Source organism: Argiope bruennichi, chromosome 3, assembly GCF_947563725.1.
Source record: "Argiope bruennichi chromosome 3, qqArgBrue1.1, whole genome shotgun sequence".
NCBI lineage: Eukaryota > Metazoa > Arthropoda > Arachnida > Araneae > Araneidae > Argiope > Argiope bruennichi.
In genome coordinates, this window is record NC_079153.1 from 59,295,658 (window position 1) to 59,307,904 (window position 12,247).

At 27.4% G+C, this 12,247-nt stretch overlaps 1 protein-coding gene across 3 annotated transcripts in view; it reads left to right on the forward strand.

The window, feature by feature from the left end:
• The first annotated feature begins 468 nt into the window (after positions 1-468).
• The window catches only part of LOC129963311 (follistatin-related protein 5-like), a 498,278-nt gene continuing 486,499 nt past the window's right edge, over positions 469-12,247 (forward strand). For all 3 annotated transcript variants that reach the window (XM_056077602.1, XM_056077604.1, XM_056077603.1), the window contains exon 1: positions 469-620. The gene's annotated coding sequence lies outside the window, so the exon portion shown is untranslated. The remainder of the gene's footprint in view (positions 621-12,247) is intronic.

A 12,247-nucleotide genomic window follows, 5' to 3' on the forward strand; every position in this document is an offset into this window, starting at 1 on the left:
GTTATTTATTTTTTTAAAAAATAATGGTTCACATATTTATTCATTATGTTCATATAAGAAAAATATTCATTTTTATATTGGACATTAAAGCCATCATTTATTTTAATTTAAGTCGTTTATGAGCTATATTTATGACGTAAACTTCTTACCATGAAAAATATTAAGCTTATTGTAGAACAAATATTAAAAATTCCAAATTTCGAAAATGGAAGAATTCCTTGCGATAACCTCTACGGCTTTGAATATGAGAGATTCTTCCCATTTTTCTACAGAATGCGGAAATAAAAATTTATAAGCTCAAACTATTCAATGATCACATGCGCAGTCCATCAACTAATACTTTCTCTATTCTTCCAAATCGCAGATGGGGATCGTCGGCGGTCTCTTCCCCCCAGGCGTAAACTGAAAGCACCGGTAGCGCGCGCCATCTGATGGCCATCGCTGGCAACTGATCCTCCTTATAAACGAAGTGGTTTTCATCGTCATATGACGTACGACGAGCTCGCTGTTGAAAGTGATATTAACTGGGGGTAAAAAAGCAACAAAGGATCTGGTGACAGGCGTTTGTGTGCAGTTTCGGATTCGCAACTCAGTCGGATTTATTCATTCTTGGTTTGAAGGTGAGGTAAATTTACTTACCGCTTTTACTATCCTTCAATGTTTTCGCTGATTTTCATGTGGATAGGAAAAATAGTAAAATCAATGAGAAAACATTCTTCTAAAAATTGCTTCGAAATGTTATGATGCCGATGAAAATTAAAATAATGTAGAATTTTGATTTGGTTTTTATGTTAATTTATGTCGTATAGAGTTTATTCAAAAATATAAGAAATATCGTTTATTTGTTGATAAATCCGCTTGATTCGGAAAATAAGTTAATTACTTTTTAATGGTAATTTGCACTGGATACTAGTTCTTATTTGATTATAAAATGGGCAATTGATAAGATAAACTATCTTCAGAAAAAATAAACACGCAATGAATAATTAGAATAATATAATAAGAAAAAACAAACATAAAACCTTTTACTTTGAAAAATCAATATTAATAATTTATTTTTAATGTATGTTTCACACACACACACACACAAAAATGCATGCAAATTCTTCTTTCATTTCGAATTTAGAACCAAATGTTTAGTTTCAAAACTGTTTTATATTTCCAAATTTAGCTGCTGGAGAAAAAGAAAGTCCCCAAAGTAAACAGGTTGTTTATTTGTTTGTTGTACAAATCGTCACATCTGAATATATTCTGATGAATTTTGTTTGATACTTGTTAATGATTGCTTATTAGCTTCATTCCTAGTAAAAATTTAAATGCAATACGTAACGTTATTTTGAATCCACGTGGAGAAAATTTCTTTATAAACCAAACACTCGGGCGTTTAACTTTAAATAGATTTAATTAATTTTAAGTAGATTTAATTATAATATCTTTTTCTATATGTTACTTTTGCACCACTAATACTATTTATTAATAAATTAAATGCACATATTTTGTTATGTTATTATCGTTTCGTATCGTTCACAATATTTGTGTTGATTTTTTAGTGTCATTCTGTGAATTATTTTTTTGTGTAAACTGCAAATTATATTTAATAATTTAGTTAATAAAGGAAAAATATTTTTCTGGTTTCCAACATGTATTCAAATTCTGATGTATTTTATAAGATTTTTATGGATTATGGAATATATTGCATCGAAATTCCACGTTGAGGTCTGAACTTTAAGCAGTTTTTAACTATTGGAAATTAAATTTAGATAGAATTTTATAGATTTGATAGATGCAAAATTTTGCAGTAGATTTTTTTTATATTGATATTATACATTGCTAATATAGTGATAAATAATAAAAATGTTCATGTTAATGAATGAATAAATAGTCTGAATAGGAGTCAAAATTCATTAAAAATACTTTTTTTCCTAGAATTTATAATAAGTTTCGTTAAATTATTGCATTCCTGTAACTTCTATTTTTAGAATGATCTATAAGTTGAAAATGATATAAATCAAATTCTCTTAAAATATTAACTCAATTATAATATCTTAGGATTAATCACTATTCGATTCTTATTTGTGTATATATTGCACTAAATTCTGGAATATAATTCTCAAATTGAAGTGAAATAGTGTTTTTACTGGATTTTGACAAGATGCAATTCTCAAAAAAACGCTCTAAAATTAAGTATAAAAAAAAGTTAAAAGTTTATGATGACTTTAATCTATGAAGCAATAAAAGCAAATAAGCCAATGAAGCTATAAAGCAATATACTATCTATTTTCCGATATTTACTGTTCATACAAATCAAAATTAGTTTCCCTAGAATTTTATTTCTCTATTTATATTTATTCAATCTATTTTCTTTTTCGTTTACATTATTATTTTTGATAAATTCAACAGCAAAGAAAAAGCGTATTTAACTTATTCCTACATTTTATTGCTTATTTTGCATTGAAGCTACGGTTATACAAACCTAAGAAAAGAATTTTTGTGTTTAAATTTTCATTTTACAGGTATTATGGGCAAAATTATGCTTTCATTTTTTAAAATAAAAATTGTGGTACTTTAAAATTAATTAAACATTATTCAATTTTAATTTTTTTTTTCAAATAGAAATAAGCTAATGAGTTTTAAAAAGTAGATAAAAATTAAATTTCTCTAATATTTATCCCTTTTTGCCTAAGATATTTTACAAGTATATTTTGTTTATATTTTTGTCTCAAAATATGTAATTTTATTTTTTCTTGCCCCGTTTTCAATTCATCTCGGAAAATCTGTATCAACGATTTAATCTGAAATTTTGAACTCAATTCAAACGAAGTTTTTTCTTTCTTCCAATAAATCGTGCATTGCCTGATAAGTGAACGATAAAAAGTATCTCGAATTTCTCATATTTCTAAATAAATGTGGTGTTTTAATCTAATGCAGAATGATTGTTGTATTGGATATTGCAGATTCTGATTCACACTTGGGAATTGAATTATAGTGCATTCGCGTTCTCACGAACGTGAATTGTAAATTCATAGGCTTCTGCGAATTATTGGACTATCTGGAAGTGAATTCCAATTAACTAATATAAGTGGAATTCCTTATGCGATCTTAAAGCGATTGCACTCTCTTTGAATCTCCTAGCTACGAGCGCTTCTTCACGCTCGTACACGCTTTCAAACACGATATGCAAAAAATTATAGAGATAAACCAAAGCTGGATTAAGCCTTCAAGAGACCTTTAGATAATACGAATTATAAAGCTCCTTTTTCTATCCGTACTTTAAAAGCCATATTTTTATCGATTTTAATTAATTGTTATATACGTAGTTTTAAGCAATAACTTTTGACTTACCAGAATAATAAATGCTTAGATCTTTCTAAAAAAATTGGCTTCATTATAATGTAAAAAAACAAAACAAAAAACAATTAAATTTAAAAATTTTAAACAAAATTGTTAATAAAAAAAATAAGACATTTTGTTAACACAATTTAAATAATATTTAATAAGAGTCCGAAAAATATTTAAGTTATGAAACACTAGGTATTTTTTAAGAATTAAAAATTTGTATAATTTGTTAGCGATGATGAATTAGATATGTTACTAAAGTAATGTTGAAACTTAATTTAAGCAATACTTGATTTTAATTTGAAAAAGTTCGATTCCATGGTCTTTACATTTAAATGAAAAGATAAAAATGACTTTTTAAATGATGCAAAACTGTCTCACGGTTTGGTGCATACTAACGTTTTGAAGCCTCTTGGTCATCAACCAGTTTGTCTATTTAATTTAATAATCCGATCTTCAGACATATAGTTAGAAAAAATTAGTAAATAACGTACGAAATTATTAAATATTTGTTTAATTATTTCAGCCATTTAATGCCATTGTGGGGAGAAAATGGAATTAAAAAAATTATTTTTTATATGAAAAATCTTCTACGGTCAAATAAAAAAAATGATCGTTTAATTTAATTTTTTTTCTTTCGATTTCTTCGTGTGCGCCTACAAACCTTTTAAGCAACCTTTTAAGTGTGGCCACAAATGGCTGTGCATGTATATTATGCAACCAGATGTTTTCGATGGCGTCGATAAACCTCCCCTAAATGCATTACTTTAAAGTAGACCTGTAATTATATTTAGCTGTAACGGTTTACCTGATTTACTTGATTTCGTTATTTTAATGTTGTCCAGCCATAATTTTAGAAAATATTATTAATAAAAATCACCATTACTCCATATTAGAATTTAGAGATAAAATTATCGATGCGTAATGCCAGTTTAATTGCAACGCTATCTTCCTGAAATCTACAATATCTGAATTTTTTTAATTGTAGTTATCGTAGTTTGCGTGTATCTAATGTTAAATATTTTTACCAAATGAAAAAAAACAAAAAACAGCGCATGATAAATAAATGAGTAATTATAAAAGTTATGTACTACTTCTCTTAGAGCGACTATGCCCTTATAAATAAATACAGTAATTAAAACTATTATTAGTATTTTTATTAAACGTTAATGACAATGTCCATGTAAATATCTATGTGTCTATGGTAGTTTTTTTTTTATAGTATAACGAAGAATATCAAATGAGCATTTTTTGAAAAGAACCATTTTCCGTTTATGCATTTATTCTAAAATTCGGCATATATGATATTTTGCTGTAAGAATAATGAGTCAAATTTCATTTATCTAGATTGTTACCTTTTTAAATTATTATTCACATGTCGAAATACTTATAGTTCAACATGTCAAACATATACCTTCTTAACTATAAGTATATTGCAATCCGATATTTCATTAAATGTATCAAATATTGGTAACCTGAAAATGCTGATGCATATAGTAAATAAGTAAGAGGAAACAAAAATATTAGAAGTTTCCATAGAGGAAGTCTTGATAAATATATATCAACGACAACAAAACATACAGTTTTCCATTAAACTGCACAAAGAACTTAACATTTCCTATAACCTTTCTGCTCTAACTTGATCAAGAATTCAACTACCATTTCTGCTTTTATTTATACTTTTTGTGGATATTTGAATTAAGACTATCAAGTTTTTAATTTTCAATATCGAATCAAATTTTTCTTATTTCAGAAACTGATGTTATATTGAGGCAAAAATGAAAATCCTTGGCAGACATATTTTTCTTAACATAACATCAATTTCTGAAATAAGACAATTTGGTTTCTTCTTCTTTACTTCTTCCATTTAATATAAAAACAGATTCATCATTTATACCTTTCGAAGATGCAAATGAAATAAAATTATCGTGTTTTATAATGTCCTTTTCATTTTGTAATATTTGAAAAAGTGCACAGCAAAGCACCGTTTATACAACTTTCAAGGGACTAACATAAAACAAAATGTAAATGCAAAGACATGTAATTGAAATTTTAATAAACCGCTAATTAATTTGAAAGTAATAATTTTTAAAAATAATGCTAGTATATTAATATACAAGATTCATAAAGATTCAAATTATCAAATATGCAAAGTAGGCAATTTTCGGATCGCCGTTGCCTATATATATATATATATATATATATATATATATATATATATATATAATATAAAGGCAATCTAATTTTATGCTGCCATTTTTTTTCAAAGGTCATACTCGAATGTTTTCAGATTAACACCTTGACTGTTTTGAGCATCACCGGTGACCGACGGGCTCATATAAATTACACTGTAAGAAATTCAGCGCAGCTGTCAATGTGTTAAAATCGAGAGACCTTTTAAATGTCAGAGTATTATCCTTAGATTTTCCATGTTTTCAAATTTTCCTAGAGATAATCGTAATCCAGTCTTTTTCGCAAATAACTGACTTATTCAATAGCTTTCACTAGTTTACTTTTGAGTATTTTGACAATGTTAAAAACGATCCTACATTAATATTTATACATAAATTGTTGAATCTGGTTATGTTGAAGGTGATCTCGATTTAATGTTTTGTTATTTCTGTTATAATATTTATTATTTAAAAATTGATTACACAGAGATTGAAATAAAATTAAAATTTTTACTTCTTCTGGTTTCAGAAGTTGTGGTGATAAAGGTCCTGAAACTTGTATAGCTATGTACCCTACACGGCTTAATCCGCCCTTGGTTACATGATAGGATTAGAAACACTTATTATTAAAATAATTAAATTTTTTTAATTAAATACTGATCGTAAGAGTGAGGAAAACCGTTTTTATATCGTATATCTAGAGCAATAATTATATATTTCTTGTTTTATCCGATTTACGAATATCTTAACACTATTTATCTGAAGATAGGTATTTTATTACAAAAAAAGAAAATAACTTCTTTAATCGCCATATGGCTTTTGTTCTTGCACTAGTTTTTTTGACAAACAAAATTAGTTCGAAATTTTTCAGTGGCGTTCACAGCGTCTTTCAAGACAGACGGAATTCTTTCTTCGTCATCGTTTAAATTTATTAAATGTCAAAAAGAAGAATAAACAACATAATAATTCTTCACTTTCCAAGAAAAATTATTTAATAGAAATGAAAAAAAAAATTACTGTGACAGAAAATTCGAGAGTAATATATAAAGTGTTTTGTGCTATTTTACTGAATATAATATTGAATCTGTTATTTGTATGCTTCCCTTATTTTTAATGAGCATTGAAACCTTTATGTTATAAAAGATTTTTTGTGTTATACATTTATAAAGTAATTTATCTTTTGTATTTGTCCTTTGAAATAATATGCTTCGATGTAACTAGTAAAAGTAGAGCTTTTTAAGAAAAACATTTATTTCGGAAAATTCAACGAAATTTCATTAATAATTGTTTTTCATAGATGTACAGTTGGTCACAAAATCTGAATACAAAAAAATTTAGTAAAAAAAAAACGATTATAATTTAGCATACGATTGTTTCCATAAATCATAAAGGCGGTTATAAAGATTTTAAAAACACTATTTACGTCGGTAAATTTCTCTGTGAATACTCTTGGTAGCTCGAAGAATTTCAAGGCGGTAATTCCAATTCCCGTCAATTATTGCCCACAAATTCGATTGTCACGCTAGACATAGAAGCTGCTATCCAAACTCTGATTCTATAAATATTAACTAGCGTTGTAAACAAAGTATCCTTTATGTTATCCTCAAAATTCACATTAAACATTAATTGAATTCATAGAACCAAAGAACACATTAAATCATTTTCTTCATTCGCGCCATTTTGATACAATCGAATTTAAAATCACTATTTCTGCATTAGATGAGGTATCTGTTGGATTAAAATAAAGTCAAGATCATGACAATTCTGTAGTAAAAATTATACAGTATTACATTCATTGACTCTTTCGTGCTAATGTTTTATAATCGCGGAAAGATGGCCCCTCTGTATTGTGATAAATCAGATCTTGTGAAATTTAAAAAAAACTGCGAAGGTTTTGTTGAAGATGACTTAAGTATTAAAAAATTTAATGATCAATAATGTTTTAGGATTGATTTGTTTCTTTTTATTTTAATTATAAAATTTACTCTTATTTATATAACTGCGATAACATATGGATAAAAACAAATTCATTTAATATTTTCGCAACTCACTTGAGTATAAATCGAGTAATTAAAATAATAGAAAGTATTAATGTAAATTTTTCTTCAAAATATTTTAAGAAAATTTACTAAAATTAAAGAAAAAGTTGTTAGGTAGAAAAGTTTGGAATCGCTGAAAAACTAAATTGTTGAATCTTAAAGTAGTGGGAAGATGGTTTTACTAAACTATGATGATTCGAGGTTATAAAGAAAAAAAAATGATAAAATTTTGATCAATTTCTTTTTATAAAAAAAATCTAATTAAAATTTTGAGAAACTCTTTCTTAGTGGTCGTTTACTATCCCAGAATTAAATTCGTAACAAATTTGTGGATGTATATCCACTTGTCTGTCCTATAAAGCAGTTTGAAAATTTTTTGCATCCCTTTTGTCTCTTGATGCAGACAAGATATATGCCAGATATATCCATATATGTTAGTACCCTTATGGATAGTATGCTAGTTTATAAACATTATAATATTAATATGAATGCTGTGCGATTAGAAAACAAATGAGTTGCATTTTTTTTAACACTACGCTTTGCCAATTTATGGGCTACATTTTTTTCGAATACATTCAGAGTATTTCAAAATAATATTTCTGCGATATGGTTACATCAAAAAAATTTCTATCAACAAATAAACCATCAATAAATAATTTTGTATGAAATTTGCTATTTGTTTTTACCTTTTGGTTATTCTTTAAATTACAATTTTTGTTTATTTCTGTTTATAATTAATATTAACTGCGCTTTGACGACCAACTGGTTTGCTGTGGTTATATTTAACTTCAGTTAAATCGATTGGACATAATTACTTACCAATGATTCTGCGAAATTATCAGCATTAGTGTTAATTTAAGTGTCTTATATCTATCTGTTCACTGAAAACTTGGACTTTTCTAATGGAGACTAGTCCTTTGACAACAAAAGCGCTGTTAAAAACGTAAATGTACGGCCCATCTGTCTTCTAAATTTCTTGCTATTGTAACTTTTTTTTTATTTGTCTTGTATACCACGCAGTTATTTAACAGAATCTTCCTTTAGCTCTCAACAATGAAAGAAAATCATGCAATTAAATATTTGAAACCATGAAACCGGTTTGAATTTCAGAACAATAATGTAATCTATAGTTGGAAACAAAGTATTTTTCCAAAGTAAGTAAACAATTCCGAAAATTAAGGAAAAAACTTTGAGTAATTATTAAGTTGGTATTATTAAAAGACACTTTTTAAAATTTTGAAGAGGTTTAAAATTAAATTTTATGCAATTAATATTTTCAGAAATTTTGAAAAAACGCCAAAATTCCGTTTAATTTTTAATTAATTAAAATTGTAATTGCGATTTCAGAAAAGTCGCTCGGTGGTACACATTCTCACCTTTCAAGATATATTTGTGATAAATTTAGTAGCTATAGTTCAAATGGTCTTGTTTGTAGAGCTCCAATGCACCCACGCACAGACACACACCCACGCATTCGTCATCATGAAATTATTATTTTAGCAATTAAAAGATTTTCAGCTTTTGATATTTTTCGTATACATGATTAAGTATATTTCAGTACATATTTGTAAAACTAATTTGTGATTTTTTTTAATAACTTCGTCGATTTTCATCAAACTTCCAGGCGCTTTTTTAAGTTATATCTTTATAAACTGATATAATTCAATAAAGTTTTATAATATCATGAGATTGCTTTCATTCATAGTACAATCAAATAGCTATAGTACGAAAATTAGATAAAATCTGTGGTATTATTTGCATATTGATATTTTGGTACCAATTTCTATTTTTAATTTTAATTACGTCTGCATTCGAACGAACTCGTTGAATTTTGCCTCCCTTTGACAGAATTCTTGAATTTTAAATATGGGTTATTAAAGCAACTTTTCAGATCTTAAGCCATTTTAACTGAACATATTTTTCTAATTACGGTTTCAGTATTTAACTTGTAGCTTTTTATTCCATTTTACTAATATAATCATTCCTTTCGGTTACTTGTGAGGTACTGAAGGATCTATACAGGCAAGCATTATCGAATAAAGAAAGGAACTATCTAGGGAACAAAAGTTTTATTAATGTAGAGTATTTGCTTAATGGAGGAGGGATTAGAGGTTAGACGATCGGAATGAATGCTTCTGTAGGCGCTCTTAGAGGGCGCCATGGGGACAAAACATTAGTGTTGTACAATTTTTTGCGGTCAATCTGATGACATGGCGAAAAAATATTATGCTTCAAGCGCCACTCACTCTTGTTATACCAATGTGAGAATATATTCATATAACATCATAGTAGTTGATATATATTACAATGTTTTTCCTTTGAAGCTATAGAACCGATTCCAGAATTAAATTGATGTCGTGAGTATGATGTGTCAGGCATGAACATAAATTGACTTCATTTCTGTTCGTTTAAATGATTGTTGTATGAGTTTGTATGAAACAAAAAATTCTGTTAATGCAATATCTCATATTTTTGAAAGTGACTAATCATAGCAAAGAAATTCTATTTAGAAAAAGTGAAATTTTCTTTTTTAATTTTAATTATAATAAACATAAATATCTGGAAATATACTTGAATTTCTAAAATGTATTTTTAAAGAAAATGATTCTGCTGCTTGAATTATTATGGTCAATATATGATACTCAATTTGCAACTAATAATTTATTGCAAGGTTTCTTATATAGTGGATTTCAACTCGAATTGGGGTTGTTTGGACCTATACTAAATACTTGGCCTTTTTTTATTTGAATCCTATAATATTTTATTATCAAAAATAGCAAATCAAATCATTCTTATTTAAAACATTTTAATCAAATATAATTTATTCTTATTTAAGCAAATCAAATCATGTTTATTTAAAACATTTAGTGTGTTTTAACGAGTTTTCCTAAACATTATTTTAGCTAATTTTGATAGTAAAATCTGACCAGATTTTATTTTTTATCAATTGTTATTCAAAATACATTATAATTTTTACAATAATTATAATTTCACTTAAAAGCAGCGAAATTATTTTTGCTTATTTGGCCCAGTATAACCAAAAATGATTTTTTTTTTTTAGTGTGTGTGTCATAAACCAAACTTTTATCTGCCATTAACCTTTGTGCGAATATCTTTTATTAATTTCTTACTTTCTAGATTTAATTAAATATTTTATTTCATCTTGCATGTGATCTTGAAAACATCCACTGAGTTAAAAAAAAGTGGTGAATTAACCAATGGTTTTATTTTCCCATCGTGTTATAAAATTAGAATTCTATATACATTAGAACTCTAATTTAAAAGCACGATACACATTTAAACCTCGATAATTACTGGGTTGCTTCAAATATTGGTAAAAAAATACAATTTTTCGCTGTTTAATATTATTTCATGCTTCTAATTCATTTATTATCTGATGATACATTTTATATGTACTTTGTATCAAACCTACCTGCAACCGAGCTGGAAATTGCCCTTCCACAATTTCCAGTCCCATTATACTTAGATTTGGATGGAATCCAGAGTTCTCCCCTTTAACTCTTTCTGAAGAATGGCTTACCTTAATTCAGTCTCAGTCGCGGACTGACATGAAGGATTAGATCAATACTTTGCGGGCGCAGGTATACGTGGCCGGCATTAATCTTCTTGCCTAATGGGGGAGGGGGGAAATGAATGGGTCGGATATATGCGGAGAAATCGAATTTTCTGTACATGCTCCGAGGAAGTGCATAGATCCATTAATAATACGATTTTTTTTCTCTTTTTCTGCTATGTATTTTAGACACATTCATTTCAACAAGTGGGGGCTCGCTGCTTGGGGATTTTTTTTTAGGAGCTAGCATTAGATCTGGTTAATGCATCCTATTTTTTTAAACAATGAAATAAGTTTTTGTGATATATTAATGGATTAGTTGTGGTTTATTATATGCAAGTTTTTTTTCACAGTTTAGACAAACTAAATTGCATCAAAAAACTTAATAAAACATTGATGTAAATTTTAAAAAAAAATATGTTGAAGGTTTAAACTTGATTATCCTTTTTTAATATTTAAATTAAATTTTGTAAAATAATTAGCAGTTTCTTTCCGAATAATGCTGATATGATAGGAGATATAGGACTTTAAGCTAGGAAAAATACAAGTGCAGAACATTTCGTTCATCTTTCCATTCCAGACTCCAGGATCAAAAATTTCCATTGAATATCAGCTCTCAGCAGTCTTAGTTCATCTAATCTGCAATTATGGGCTAAATGCTCTCAAGTGAATCCGGCATTATAGATAAAGATGAGCATCCAGTGTATAAGATGCGAGTTATCAAATGTTGAAAATTACATAATCGGAGGATACATTGTCGGAGGATACATGAAATTAATTAATTGAAGCAAGTTATCTATACCTGTTGTTTTTTTCTTCTTTTTTTTTGAAGTCATCATTGGAGAATAACATTATTCAGTCAAATTTTATTGAATTTAACTTTCATGTTTTTAAGTAATCTTGTATTATTATAAACTATCAAAACAATAAAAAATCAAAATATTTCTTTAAAAATGGATGATTGATAACACCATAAGTATTTTTTTCTTGTCTGCGCCTGAAAAGTAATCTGAGCCGCGAAAAGTAATCGTAAATTGATAAAACCATAAATATTTCTTTTCTTGTCTGAGCCTGAAAAGTAATCTGAGCCGCGAAAAGTAATCGTAAATTGATAAAACCATAAATAT